General features: G+C 36.6%; 1 long non-coding RNA gene across 1 annotated transcript; it reads left to right on the top strand.

The window, feature by feature from the left end:
* The first annotated feature begins 11437 nt into the window (after positions 1-11437).
* Positions 11438-11761, top strand: LOC121956134. The gene is made up of 2 exons (XR_006106674.1): positions 11438-11523; positions 11728-11761. It is a non-coding gene; the product is annotated as an uncharacterized LOC121956134 (long non-coding RNA).
* Positions 11762-15074: the final 3313 nt, after the last annotated feature.

Genomic DNA, 15074 nt, shown 5'->3' with positions numbered 1-15074 from the left:
CACATAAAAATGTGCTCATATGCACATATATTGTGTTGCTTTGAGCCACACTAAAACCAAAGTGTAAAAACAGCAATTTGCTGATTTACGGGGTGTTATGTGCCAGACCGTTTCCTTCCTGGGACCGGTAACTTGGCAGCCGGGTTAGTGCTCCCAGTGGTTTTTGTATGAATTAAACAAACAAGATATAAAACGTTAATTAGTGAGCTTAGCGGGTGGATATAGTTATTTTTTGACAAACCAGGCCGTCTGTTTCCTTCGGTTTTTACTCTTTGTGCTTAAACCTTTGAAACTTGGAGCGACATCACTTTTCATGAGCTTTCAAATGCCTCTCTCAAGTATACAACTTTGAACAAATTGTTGCTATTTTTCCCCAAAAAAGGGAAAAGGCAATTAGAGACTCAGTAAGAAATGAACCATAAATTACATGAAATAAATAGATTTAGAAAATAATTTTTATAAATGCCAGGGATTATTGTCTTGTTTATTCACTTTTTATTTATCTGTTTATTTAAGAAAAATAAAAATGTCTAGGGAAATAAGCTATAGAAAACTATCTTCATAATAATCATAATTAGGTATTTAAAATTATGTCACAAAATTATTATGATATTTTTATTTAGCACTTTTTTCAGATTATTTTTCTTGTTTTTCATTTATTTATTTATTTTTATTTATCTTTATTTCCTAAAAAGTCAAAGTATTCCTCTGACGTTTTACAGAGGTTATTGGGCTGATCATGCAAAGTACAGCTGAGGCTGAAAAGAAAAATGCATGCAATTACTTCATTTACTCTGAACGTCTTTGTGTAGAAACACTCTGAAACAGCAATGGGTGCAATTAGCAAAAACAAAGCAGCATTTATTTCATGAAAGTAATCCCGAGCTGTGACACAGCGGGGAAATTAGCAGCATGTATCTCTCATTCTGACGTTAAGTCAATGCCCATCTTCACGCATTTCAGCGGACTTAAGCTCCATTTAACAAGCCGGCGTCTCCAAAGGATCCACTCTTGCTTCAATCCAGAAACACACAGCTGTAAATTCTCCTCATACGTGCATTTATAAATTACACGCATGTAGCCACAGCCGACGCACACAGACATAAAACTCTCACAGACATGTTTCTCTACCTTTTAAAGCCCCAAGCAAGCCAAAGAGCTCTGCAGCAAATGATTGAGAGATCTAATTATGAAGTTGGAGGGGAAACATCCAGGCGTATTTACCACCAGAATTCATTACCTGTGCTGGTGCAGCTCAGCAGAGACCTATAACATATGGAGCAAATTAATGCTGTATGGATTCAGAGCTTGCCGGTGGAAAAATGGGGGATGAAAAGTTTCAGAAAAATACACACATGCATAAAGTTGGACACTCTCCTCAGGGAGCAATATGTGTTTTAGCTGCTGTTTGTCAGCCAGAGAGCCAGCTGCTTCAGCTCTGCAGTATACAGTTTTAATGTTTCTGTAGCTATTTATGACCAGAGATGAAATCAGCAGGATGGAAACAACAAAACCTAAAACAATTAAACTACATTTTTAATTTTTCTGATGTAATGACTTAAGGAAAGATGTTAAAAGATCAACATCAGTGTTCATCATCAGATGTTTTTCTCACTAGGATTTAATTGTCTAAAATGTATGTGAGCAAACTGGTATGATTTCTTTAAAAAACATGGGAAAAACATAATGAGCAACTTGGCAAGAAATGTCCCACACAAACTTAAATAGTAGAAGTGAAAACTGATTCAATTCAATTCAATTCAATTAAGTAGTATTTAGTATTTATTATGATGAGAAAACAATAGACAACAACAAACATAACAGACAACAGTTTAGTAAAAGGTGATATATATTTATATATATACACACACACACACACACACATATATAACACATATATATATATATATATATATATATATATATATATATATACATATATATATATTTTCCCTTTGGGATTAATAAAGTTACTATTTATCTATCTTTTAAAAAAGGGCTATGGCCATTTTTCATTCATTCACCCTCAAACTTTCCCTCCTTTCCCTTCACCCATTAGCCCCACCTGTGTCTGCAGCCGCCTCCCCTCCTCCGCCCTCCTCCTCACCTGCGTCTCGTTGCCTCATCAGCTCACTCTCTCTACATAAACCAGCCTAAAAGTTTTGTGCCTCCGTTTGATCCCCAGAGCTGCTTTTTGTGCTCACACCTTTCTGCCTCCTTTCTGTCTGCAAACCTTTCGGTTCCAGTAAACCTCTGCGATCGTGCTGCTGCCCAAACCGTTTGCAGCTGGGCTCTTCCAGTGTTGCCACTCTCTCTCGACATTGCAAAAACCTCCTAAAAAACACAAGTGCCCACATGAGCACAGCTACAAACTGGAGGGACAACAAACAAATAACATCATAACATCATACTCCTCATAAATTAAAAGTACTGCAAGAATTAAGAGCATTTAGACAAGTTAAAACCAGGGCTGTTTGTAGGATTTGAAGACACTGGGTGCCTTCAACATGCCCTCATGTTTTCTTTAAAAATCTTTGACAATATTCTTTTGCTTTAAAGATTTTTTACCTCTAAAATTTGAGGCATTTTTTAAAGAACTTGGGATATTTTTTTCTTTTAAAACATTCAGCGATGTCTCAATGACTCTTTTTTTTAAAAAACTGAGCAATTTTTTTTTCTCTAAAATTGGAAAACAGAGACAACAGACAGTTGCTAAAACATCCACGTTTCGAGCCAAAAAATCCTCTGGAAAAACACAGAAAAGTTTATATGAAGCTTTTGAAGGTACAAATGTTTACATATTATTGGTTTTCAGAAACATACAATGCCAACATTTTTTTCCAGCGACTGAGCTGAAAACAGACAACAGCATACAAACTGAAGTCATGATCTGAATCAGCCTCATGCGATGAAGCAATGCTTGATTAAAGAAAGCAGTTCCAGTGTGCAGATCCTGTGTTTATCACCTGTGCTGACGTCCTGCGCGGTGGTCTGCACTTTGCTCACGTGGGTTTGCATGTGCAGAATTAGCTGTTTAGACAGAGACTGATGGTGAGAGTGAACCAGGTCAGAGGACAGGGAGGGAGAGGTGAGCCGAGTCTGATCAGGTGAAAAAAAGCTGATTGGATCTGCGGTAAAATGATCGGCAGCAGGTCAAGAAGCTACTTCTCATCTCCCCTAAGTTCTGGACCTGTGTGATTTTTTCAGTTTTTATCTTTGTTTCTGTGTTATGTGAAATACAGCAGAGAGTCTGAAGGAAACTGGAGGATGTAATGATAGAAGATGACATGCAGCTGCAAAAAAAGAAGAAAATCTTCTACAAGCACTAAGCCACTGGTTCCCAACTGGTCCAGATTTCTCCTAAGTAATTAGTTCAAGGTCCACCCATAAGAAAAAGTGCCACATGTTCAATTTTATTTGGCAAAGTGTAAATAACACATGCACTTAAAACACAAGTTTAGCCCATACCTGTAGAATTTTTTTTGCCAATTTTTAAACAAAAAAAAGTCTTTCAAACCCAGTACATGTTCTTAATAATGTTTATTTTTTATTTATTTATTTATTTTTTGGCAATTGTTTTGTCCTTTACAAGTTTGGTACTATTTTAAAAGAAAATTATTTTTCTTTAAAAACATTTGCCTTTTTTTCTTTAAAAAAAAACTTTTGGTCATTTTCAAAAACTTTTTTTTGCAATTTTCCTTTTCTCTAAAATTTTTTGGCAATCTTTTTTTCCTTAATAATTTTTTTGGACAATTTTTAAAGAAAGCACATCTTCAAATTTCCAAGTCCGGAAACAGTTTTTTTTTCTTTTTTAAACTATACATTCGAAGCGGTGAAGCCACTGTTTTCATTTTAAAGAGCATTTATCGAGTAAGAGCATATAAAGAGGAAGTAAACATCTGGAGCTTACACAGAACAAAATGATATTATCTGTGTTTTGGTTGTTTATTTGACTGCATTTATTTTCCTCCTCTGGGTGTCATTATCCCCACCATAATATTATCATTATTATGGTGATTAACATTCCTCCAAAAGAACATGTCCTTAAGGACAACGGGGGGAAAGTAGTCATGAATTTGCTGTAAATGGATGAGAGAGAAATGCGTGTGTGTGTGTGTGTGTGTGTGTGTGTGTGTGTCTGTGTGTGTGTGTGTGTGTGTCTGTTGTCTTTGCTTGTCCCTGGAGAAAGAGGTGAGAGAGTTACACCTCCTATTTTGTTGGGGAGAAAACAGCTCCCTCGGTGGATAACTGGATTTAGGATGAGCTTCAACTCTTTCTGCAGATTTCTCTCCAGAGTCACTGTAAAGAAAAAAAAAGCAAAAGCAATGAGAGGCAAAAGGATGACAATTGAAAATAAATGTTGAAATATGTTGCATTTCATAACCAAAGTCTGTGTTTGACGCCAAAAGTCTTGTCTGCTTTGTATAAAACTTCTGCAAGTATTCAAACCTTTCAACCCAGAACAAAATGGTGTGATTTCTTTCAAAAACATGATAAAATAGGTATTTAGCAACTCTGTAAAAAATGCTTCACAAACTGCAAGAAATAAGTTGATTCAGAAAACTTTTTTTTTTTAAATCTAGGGAAAATGTCCACGGAAAAAATATATTCATAATTATCAGAATGAAATATTAAAAATTATTTTAGAATTTGCTTGTTGTATTTTCTTGTACTTTTGATTTATTCCTTGATCATTTTTTGTATAATTCTTCTTGTTGCTCATTACCTTATTACCATGTTTTCGAAAGGAACAAGGTTCAGGTTTCAAAGGGTTAAAGAATTGATACAAAATTATAATAATTACATACAAAAATGTCACATTATTAAGTTAGTTTGATTTTTTAAAAATGTTTTTCCCTCCTTTTTTCCTTTTTTTGGTAATATACTTGTACTTTTTAGTAAAATCATGTTAATTTTTGCGTCAGTTTTTCTTTCGTTGCCCATTGCCGTGTCCCCATGCGTTTGAAAGAAATCAAGCCAATTTGCTTTGGTTTCAAAGGGTTAAAAGCTGCACAAACCAAATAATCTCCACTGACTTTCATCCTGATGTGATTCTTGATGAGTGTGTTTTGGGCTGATTCCAATAAGCTAATGTCAGCGCTAATATGCTGTCGGGGAAAACCCAGAGCCCAAATCACGCCCTGAAAAAAAAATCCACCAGAAATCAAAACCCACGTGTTGCTCATCCTGCGGAGTCGAATCTCTCCCAGAGCTCAACGCCCGAATCTGAGGAAAACAAGTCACAAATCTCCGAAGACGACACACTGAGCTTTTGAATATTTATATCCACACAAACTCCACTGCGTTATAATTTGTTTTTGCACCACAGGAGCTGCCAATAAAGGTAGAGAGCGAAGTTTCAGCCGAGAGTCGATGCAGCAGCGCTCGAATTAGAGCACAAACCAAAGTTCTCCTCTGAGACGGTTATTGGCAGCAGCCGCTCAAGAAACCGAAGTTTTTCTCTGAAGATATTGACGACTGCAGAGTGGCATCGATGCTGAGCCTGAAGGAGAGATGGAGAGAGAGACGGAGAGAGAGACGGAGCGATATGGAGAGAGAGACGGAGAGAGAGAGACGGAGAGAGATGATGGTTAGAGAGAGACGGAGAGAGAGACGAGAGAGAGATGGTTAGAGAGAGACGGAGAGAGAGACGGAGAGAGAGATGGTTAGAGAGACGGATAGAGAGATGGTTAGAGAGACGGTTAGAGAGACAGAGAGAGAGATGGTTAGAGAGACGGATAGAGAGATGGTTAGAGAGACGGAGAGAGAGAGAGATGGTTAGAGAGACGGTTAGAGAGAGACGGATAGAGAGATGGTTAGAGAGACAGAGAGAGAGATGGTTAGAGAGACAGAGAGAGAGATGGTTAGAGAGACAGATAGAGAGATGGTTAGAGAGACGGTTAGAGAGAGACGGATAGAGAGATGTTAGAGAGACAGAGAGAGAGATGGTTAGAGAGAGACAGAGAGAGAGATGGTTAGAGAGACAGATAGAGAGATGGTTAGAGAGACAGAGAGAGAGATGGTTAGAGAGACAGAGAGAGAGATGGTTAGAGAGACAGAGAGAGAGATGGTTAGAGAGACGGTTAGAGAGACAGAGAGAGAGATGGTTAGAGAGAGAGAGAGAGAGATGGTTAGAGAGACAGAGAGCCGGGTTTCAGTGGCCTAAAAAGCAAATGTCAGGCTATAAATGAACTAAAGGGTTAAGGTTAGGTTACAAAGCTTCGGAGCTCACGGTGGTAATTATTGATGTATTTTTGTCACATAACTAAACATTGGAAGTATTTATGTTCTGTGATACTTGTACAGGCGCACATTTCATTTTTTTCTTTCTTTTTAAAAAACTATTGTCAGCCCAGCACAGCCGACACGATGCTCCACAGTCTGACACTGAACATTCACTTCAACAATTATGTGAGTCACTTAGTCGTCATGGCAGAACGCTTCAGCATAACTGCGGTAATGAGCCGTGCAGCAGTCCAGCGTCACGCCGTGGCAGGCGGTCTCCAGGATTCAGGACCGTGCACGTGTTAAAATAAAGGAGACAAGAAAACAAAAAACATTTTATTGCTGCTGTTTGACACTTTGAATCACATTTCAGGTGCTGCAGTCTTAAAGTGGGTTCCACACAGGTTCCCCCTGAAGGGCTGAGGTTCTCCAGAACTATTCGCCTCTGGAGAACCTTTTCTGTTTAAGGAAACAGTTCTTTATAGGACTGACGGTTCCAGTAACACTCAGGGCCCGTTTCAATATCACACGCATTCATATCACTCTTTGTACAAAATGCACATTTCAAAATCAAGCTTTAAAAAATATTATACATTAATATGTTTTTCTACTTTCATTGAGTTATTTTTTAACCAACCTCATTCCTGATCTTAAATATCAAATTTTCATTCATTTTCAGAATTTTTACCCCTTGAATGCCAAGATTTTGTCAGGATGGCAGTATGTGTTTAAATGAAAAGAACACACACAAAAAAAGAATTATTTCAATACACAACATGTTTTTACTGTTACAGCCCGAGATATGTCCATGATCAGCAGCAACATTGATTTTTATACATTCATCATTCATTATTATTTTTTATGCAGTGTCAAATACTCACACTCATATCGCTCTGCAAACATAATGCACTTTTCAAAATCAGGCATAAAAAAGATTACACATTAATATCATTTTCTACTTTTTTAAACCAACATCAGTCCTAATCAGAAATATAATAATATCACGTTTTTGACGATGTTAAGTTTTTAGATTAAAAAGATATTATTATTTATTTATTTACTTTATTTTTTTTTTTTATTTTTTGATGATGACAGCCTGTGATATGGCAGTGGTCCCAGTGGAAATAGCATGTATTTGCTCCATATGCCAAAAATGGTGTATATATATATATATATATATATATATATATATATATATATATATATATATATATAAAGTTAGCGGCGCTGACTGTTGACTCGTCCGCGCCGAGCATGGCTGCAGACGACGTTTTTTTTTTTTCCCACTGAAGTTCCCACATGTTGCAGAAGAGTCGTGAACTTCAGTTTCACACAGTGACGTTCCTCCTTTGGTTCTCAATAGTTCCTGATTGTCAAAAGAGACTGATTGCAGCTGGTAATTTTTCAGAGGCGCTCTCATCAGAACGAGTAACACAAAACTCCAAACACTGTTATTAGATTAAAGAAATGGATTCATAAACGACTAATCAGCGGTCAGCTGTAGCTGATGCTGCAGGTAAAGATGACTGATTGAAGGTCGACCTCACGGACTGACTGTGTGCAGCTTCTTTCACCGTCATTTTTCATCACATTATCTAGACTCTAGAAGGACAATCAGAGACTTTTACCACATGCCCTGTCCTGCTGTTTTAACCCTTTAGAGCCTGGATTGATATCAGTTTTGTTGTGCTGCATTTCGACGTCTTTCACAAGCATTTAAACCTTCGGAAACTGAGAAAATTGCTTTTTGCTTATTTACTGGTATTTTTCCAGTAACTTTTCAATAATTTCTTATTGATTTTGGGGGCTTTTTCTTCTGTTGTTGCTTCTGACACCATTTGTTTCTATTGTTTTAATTTTATTTTTCTTTTCTTTTTTTTAATCTTCTTGCTTAATTTTATTTTTGTTTTATTGATGCTGCTATTATTCTTATTTATTTAACGCTTTGGTGATTCTGTTGTTCAATGTTTTATTCTGTTGAACACTTTGTAAACCATGTTTTTTTTTTAAATGTGCTATATGAATTCTGTTTATTATCAGAATATGATTATCATTATTATTATTTAAGGGGCCCTGATCTTCTGGTTTGGACACATTGTGGTAAACATTATGTCCAATGAGTCATGGGGGACGCAAGAATGCACAAACAAAACAGAGTCACGGTGTTTGCAACCCTGAAAATCTACTGTTTGAACAATAAGTTTCACAAAAATGTCCAAAATGTAAAATGTGCTGTAGTTATCCTCCACCGGAGCGTGCCACGTGTCACAGAGCGAAGCTGTCAGAGGCTGTTGCCGCAGTGATTATTTAAAGTATAAATTCATCACGCCACCGGGCCCCGCCACCTGCAGAGTCACACAAACGCAGCGTGAATACATCACGGCTGAAAATCTAATTGCACCTGCAGAAGGTGACACGAGCCATAAAGATGACACAGAAGAGGGTGGTGACCCGCTTCAGGTCTGACGGCGGGCCTCAAATTGAAAATATAACCGTGTCAGGATTATTTGTGATCTGGTTTGGTGAATTTTCAACCCGTCTTTGCCTGTGGCCCCTTTTTTTCTCCATCATTGACCTGATAACTCACAGTGGAGTCGACATCAGCCTTCACTCTGCTTGCTGTGGTGGGCTGGAAATGTCGGTCTGTTTACTGAGGGGCCCAATGAGAGAGGGGCCCTCGAGAAGCCTAAAATGAAAAATTATTGTTAGTTTTTTGGTTTCATTTCACTTCATTTAACCCTTTGAAACAGATTTTTTCAAAAACATGGAAAGAAAGCAATGAGCAACTTGAAATGACCCAGAAATAAGCAAATCTAATTGTTAAAAAGTACAAGAAAATTATCTAGAAACAGAGAAGAACAAAGGATAAAGTAAAATAAAATAAAGATAAAACGACACCAGAAAATGGTGATGGAAAAAAAATATTCTGTGAAAATATCTTTATATATATATAGTTATGATAATTCTAAATATATTTTTAATAAATAAAATAAAATAAAGGTAAGGGGAAGAAAGCAAACTGACTTTATGAAAAAAGAAAAATTTAAAAGTTGTGGATCAAAAAAGGAGGGCCGGGGGGCCGTGGGGGCACAAAGACTGCACAGAACCCAGAATGTGGTGCTACGGCCCTGTTCACCCAGACCATATTCTGCTGCTTAACCCTTTAAAAAAAAGAGAAATTTTAATTAAAAAAAAAAAAAAAACAATGAAAAAAGCATTGGGAGAAGGCAAAGGGCACAATTTAAAAAAATAAAAATAAAAACAAGAATATAATAAAAAGGAAGTGCTTACATACAGACAAGTGTACATATTTAAGTGACATGATTTTAAGCATGTTATTGTTATTATCATATTTTTTTTATTTTTTTTCAATACACCTCTAATAATTATAAGTAATAAGTATCTTTCCTGTAACGAACGAACAACAGATTTTCGGGTCATTTGCTTGTCATTTTTTCCTAATTTTTTCCTAAGTTGTTGTTTTTCATGTTTCAGAGGTTTTAATGTTTGTAAAAGGCGTCTGAAAGCAGCGCAGGAAAACGGACGACGGTGCAGGTGTTCAGGCTCATGAGCTCGTTAATCACGCGCACAGGTGAGAAAATGCAGAAACAAACATCCGCACAGTTTTTTCTCCGTTAGCTTTAGATAAGCTGGAGTTTACTCACCGTCACATCACGTCTGAGTCACGGATGACCTGCAGGACGGATGACCTCCGCGTGGAGGAGGTGGGGAGGAGCGAGCGCGCGCACTTTATAAGAGCAAACCGCGCAGGAGACAAAGCGCAGAGCGAAACGCGCAGCTTTTTTGGGGAAAGTTACTGTGCGTCCTGTATGCGTCCAGACCGGGCTCTTTTTTCTTGACCATCTGCAGCCGCTTTTTAATTTTTTTTTTACTGGTGACGATGGAGGCTCTGAAGTTTGTGGCGGTGTTGTTGGTGGTCGTGTTCGTGCAGGTTTTCGGGGCGCTGGGGACCCCGCTGTCCAATGAGGAAGAGGACGGAGAGATCTGGACGGTGGAGAACTGGCAGGTAAAAAAAAACACCTTTTTTTTTAATTTAAAAAAAAAAAAAAGCGGTAGAGAGGCGTTTAAAATGGATGTATGTTTTATTTAATTTAAAACAACTTATTGTTTAACAAAATAATCTACACTTTCAGTAATAAAAACAAATATTTGGTGTAATAATCCAAACATATCCTTAGCGCGCCTTTACGCACGTCTGTGGAGGTTAAAAATCTGTTTTCCGCACAAAATGAGATCTTTTTCCTGATTTCCTTAATTTTTAAATGTAATTTATGATTTTCCACTTTTCTCAACTGTAAAATATTCAGATGACGAGTTATGTCCGATTGAGGTGAAATCCCCAAACTGCCAAAGAGCCTTCCTTCTTTGCGTTCATTTAGTAAAATATTTTACGCACTTACAGATGCTCTCACATTTCAGCACCGCGGAGAGCGACACACAGGCAATGCCGTTAACCCTTTAAAACCCGAGAAAATTGGCTTGATTTCTTTCAAAAAACATGGGCAGGAGCCAATCATATCATAGAGTATGGTATCTTATAATTTCTTATTGTTTCTCATTGTATCATTTCTTATCATATTGTATTGTATTGTATCTTATTGCATCATGTCGTATCGTATCGCACTGTATCGTATCATATCGTATCGTATCATATATCATGTCATGTCATGACTCGTCTTGTATTGTATCTTTTCTTATGTTATCTTCTTATCTAATCGTATCTTTTTGTATTGTACCGTATTATTTCTTATTGTATTGTATCGTGGAAAAAGGTGATTAAAAAATTGCCTAAAAATAAATGTTTAATTATATTACAATTATTTAGAGAAATAAATAGATAAATTATATATATATATATATATAATATATATATATATATATATATATATATATTATATATATATATATATATATATATATATGACATGATATATAATTCAATTTGATTTTTAGCTTTTTTAAAGGTCATATTCTAATTTTCAATTAACTTTTTACCTTTTTTTTTTTGCCAATTTTGGGACTATTTCTTAAGTTGCTCATTGCCTTCTTCCCTTGTTTTTGGAAGAAATCAAGCTAATTTGCTTTCCTAGACCAAACCTGTGATGACTCACAATGTGTGTGTGTGTGTGTGTGTGTGTGTGTGTGTGTGTGTGTGTGTGCACGTGTGTGCACGCGTGCAGGGCTACCCGCTAGAGAGAGGAATAACCATGCGGCTGGCAGACCTCATCAAGCGGTCTAAAGCGCAGCAGTTCCACGGCCTGATGGGAAGGAGCTCGGGTAAACAAACAAACAAACAAACAAATGCATAATTGCACTTTGTGGGAATATTAGAGCTGAGTTGTGGTACTTTTGTAGCCTACATATTGTACTTTTTTATTTGAATCTCCAATTATATATGCATAATTTTACTACTGCAAGCTGTGGTTTCAGTGTTGAACTATTTAAATATCTCTGCAACATGTTATCCGGCCTTTATTCCAGGTGCATCTCAGCCTGTGAGACTGGGCAAGAAAAGTGAGTTTAATTACACCGCAGTAAAAAGACATCGATGTTTGTTTTTTCCCACCAGTTTTGAGATCGTTTGGTCTCTAACGACCCTCATGGAGGTCTTACTTTTCTCTCTCCTCATCAGGAAATAAAGGGGGAGATGTTTGTTGGACTCATGGGCAGAAGAAGTTTAGGTGAAGGTAATGCAAACTCTTTCATGCAAAATGATACTGTGGTGTATGAAACAGAAATCTGTAATTTCCCTCTTTGTTTTTGTTTAACAAAGCAAAATCACTTTTCTTGTGCTGCTTTCAGACACCTTCAGGAATTTAAAACCTTTAAATCCTGAGCAAATCTATGCAATTTCTTAAAAAAAGGGAAAAAACGGCAATAATCAACCTAATAGCAAATGTAACACAAATGGCAAGAAATTATGATTTCCCTAAAACTCAGGGAAACATGTCTCAGGTATAAAAAGAGAAAAGCTAGGGAAGAAATATATTTATAATATATTTATTAGTATAATTCAGTCATTCATCATGATTACATATTATATCCTTTGAAACCTGTGGTGGTTAAGAAACCTGAGAAAATTGGCTTGATTTTTTTTCAAACATAGCAATGAGGCAACTTAAGAAGAAATGACCCAAAATTAGCAAGAAATCAGAAAGAAAAGAAAAAAGAAGAAGAGTTTTTTTTTAAACTAAATTCTTACTATTTTATTATTTGACACATGCCTTGATTGAGTCTCCTGAATCTATTTTTTTTCTTCCAGATGTTGAAGAGGGTCTGACCTGAGCGCCGTCGAACAACAGTATTTTATTATTTGACACATGCCTTGATTGAGTCTCCTGAATCTATTTTTTTTCTTCCAGATGTTGAAGAGGAGTGGAAATCTGACTACTGAAGATGAAACATGGAAGAAAAATACTCGAAGCTCAGATCCAACAGTAAAGTCCTGAATGATTCAGTCCTGCTGTTGATCGACGGGACACAGGACAGACGATTTAAACACCCATTCACTGGAATTATTTTACACTGCTGCAAATTCACTAAAACTACCACCGATCATACGCTGTAATCCACTGTATATTGTTATCAAAAATATTTAAATATATGTACATGTAAGTCTGACGTCTTTTATGAGAGTTTGCTTATTTCAAATCCATTAAAGCTGATAATATTAACAAAGTGTTTCTTTATTCTGTTTCTACTGTGAAAAAAGATGCTGCTGAATCCGATATTTAAAGGAGCAGTTTGTCAGATTTAAGGTGATTTAGCGGCATCCAGTGGTGATGATTAAAGATCGCAACCAGCTGAAACTTCTGGTTTGGATTCCCTCAGTGTTCAATGTTCAGGAAGTTTTTACTCTCCCTCTCCTAAAAAACACGTCAGCTGATTTAATCCTTTGAGATCTGAGCAGACTTGATTGGTATCTTTCACAAACATGTTGAGAAGACAGTGAAAGACTTCTCAAGACACGGCCCAAAAATTGAGGAAAAAAAGTGTGTTGACATTTTCGTTAAATGATAATTTTAAGGTATTGTTAATACATTTAGGGGGAAAAAAGCAACCAAGTTGGGGCCTGTTTTAATATCACACACACTAAATCACTCTGCACACATAATGAACTTTTCAAAATTAAACTTAAAAAATGTTACACATCAATATTATTTTTTACTTTCATTGAGTTTATATTTTAACCAACATCAGTCCTAATCATAAATATCAAATATTCATTAATTTACAGAATGCAAGGTTTTTGTCACGATGCCACCATGTTTTTAGATTAAAATGTATATATGTATATATATGATAATGGCTGTGGGATCAAAAATGTCAGTTTGAATGGGTTTCAATGGAGCATTTTTGGACCTGAACAGTCTGAATGTAACTATTTAGTTTCCACAGTGTATTTTAGACTTATTGTAGGAGCTGAGCTGCAAATTCACTGATTACACTCAAATACACAATCTGGACTACATTTAGGACACATGCATCAACACACACACAGTTATCACAACATGGAGAGTGAGAAGTGTAAAATACGTCAAACAGTCACTAAAGCGTTACTTGTCGAACACACACACGTGACCACGCTTATATTAGTTTCACCGTTTGCTTTTATTGAAGAGGAAGAAAAGGGGAGAAGCGAGTACAAAAGCACGACTGAGCTACATACCGATGCCACGCTACGTTTTGTGTTTGAGTTTGAACAGGTAGCAGGGTGCGTTCAAGTGCTGCAGAACTACAACAGCTGACTGGAGGCCTGTGGGAGGTGATGCTGACCCTGTTCAGATGTGTTTAAAAGCAGTTATCTGAAGCTGCCCGTCTATAGCTGCCACTGGCACGCAGAAAAACTGCACGACGAGACGACACCACGAGAAGTACGGGAGACAACAAGACACAGATTCTCCAAAAAAAGACTCATCTTAAATCTTTCTTACATATGATCAATTTTTCATGTTACAGTTGGTTTAAAGGAATACTTCACTCACTGAACAATTATCTGTATAACAGTTACTCATCTGGTGCTACATTCAATTTTAAATTTAAATTTTTCTTTTTTCCTGCACGCCTCCACGATGAATCCTAAAATGGAAAAAAAGTCTTAATAATAGTCTTAATAATTTGGAGCCTCTAAAGGGACATGGGGGAGAAAAAAAGACACTTCTGCCATAAATCTAAACAATTCTTGGAAGAAACCATTTTTTTTTCACCATCAAATTTGTTTTTATCATTAATTTTTAAATTTTCTTTCACCAATTTCTTTTTTTTTTTTTTACCAAGTAATTTTTTTCCACCATCTATTTTATTTCAGAATTTATTGATTTATTTTAACCATCTATTTTTTTTCTCCTTAATGTCCCTTCAGGGGCTCCGTACACGGCGGACCTTGTTTTAACAAAAGCAAAAGTATATCTTTCTTTAACACTGAATCTGCATAATCAAAGTGTGACTGATCCGGTCTCAAACTTTCCAGACAGAAACTGAAAGTGAAACTCATCAGTGTCAGACTACATTTTCGACTATGGAAAACCCGAAAGTCACACAAAAACAAACAAATGAACTGATGGAGGCGGCAGCAGACCAGCAGGAAAATTACCTGAAAATAATGAAGTAAAAAACAGTTACCTAAAAAAAGTGATTTTCTTTTTGCAGTTTTGAGAAATAGCTTTTTAAAGTTTTTTCAAAATTGACTTGTTTCCATTGGGTGCCTTTTGTATTTGCAATTTCAGTTTAAGGGTCAATGGAAACCCTCCGGTTGTCCGTTTTTGGCTGTCAGGTGAGGTGGGCGGGGCTTTCTGAGGGTTGAGCAGGTGAAGGAAATGAAGAGAGAA

The sequence above is a fragment of the Plectropomus leopardus genome, chromosome 17 (genome assembly GCF_008729295.1).
Source record: "Plectropomus leopardus isolate mb chromosome 17, YSFRI_Pleo_2.0, whole genome shotgun sequence".
NCBI classification, from domain to species: domain Eukaryota; kingdom Metazoa; phylum Chordata; class Actinopteri; order Perciformes; family Serranidae; genus Plectropomus; species Plectropomus leopardus.
Note: the sequence above shows the minus strand (reverse complement) of the source record. Positions and strands in the feature narration are given on the sequence as shown.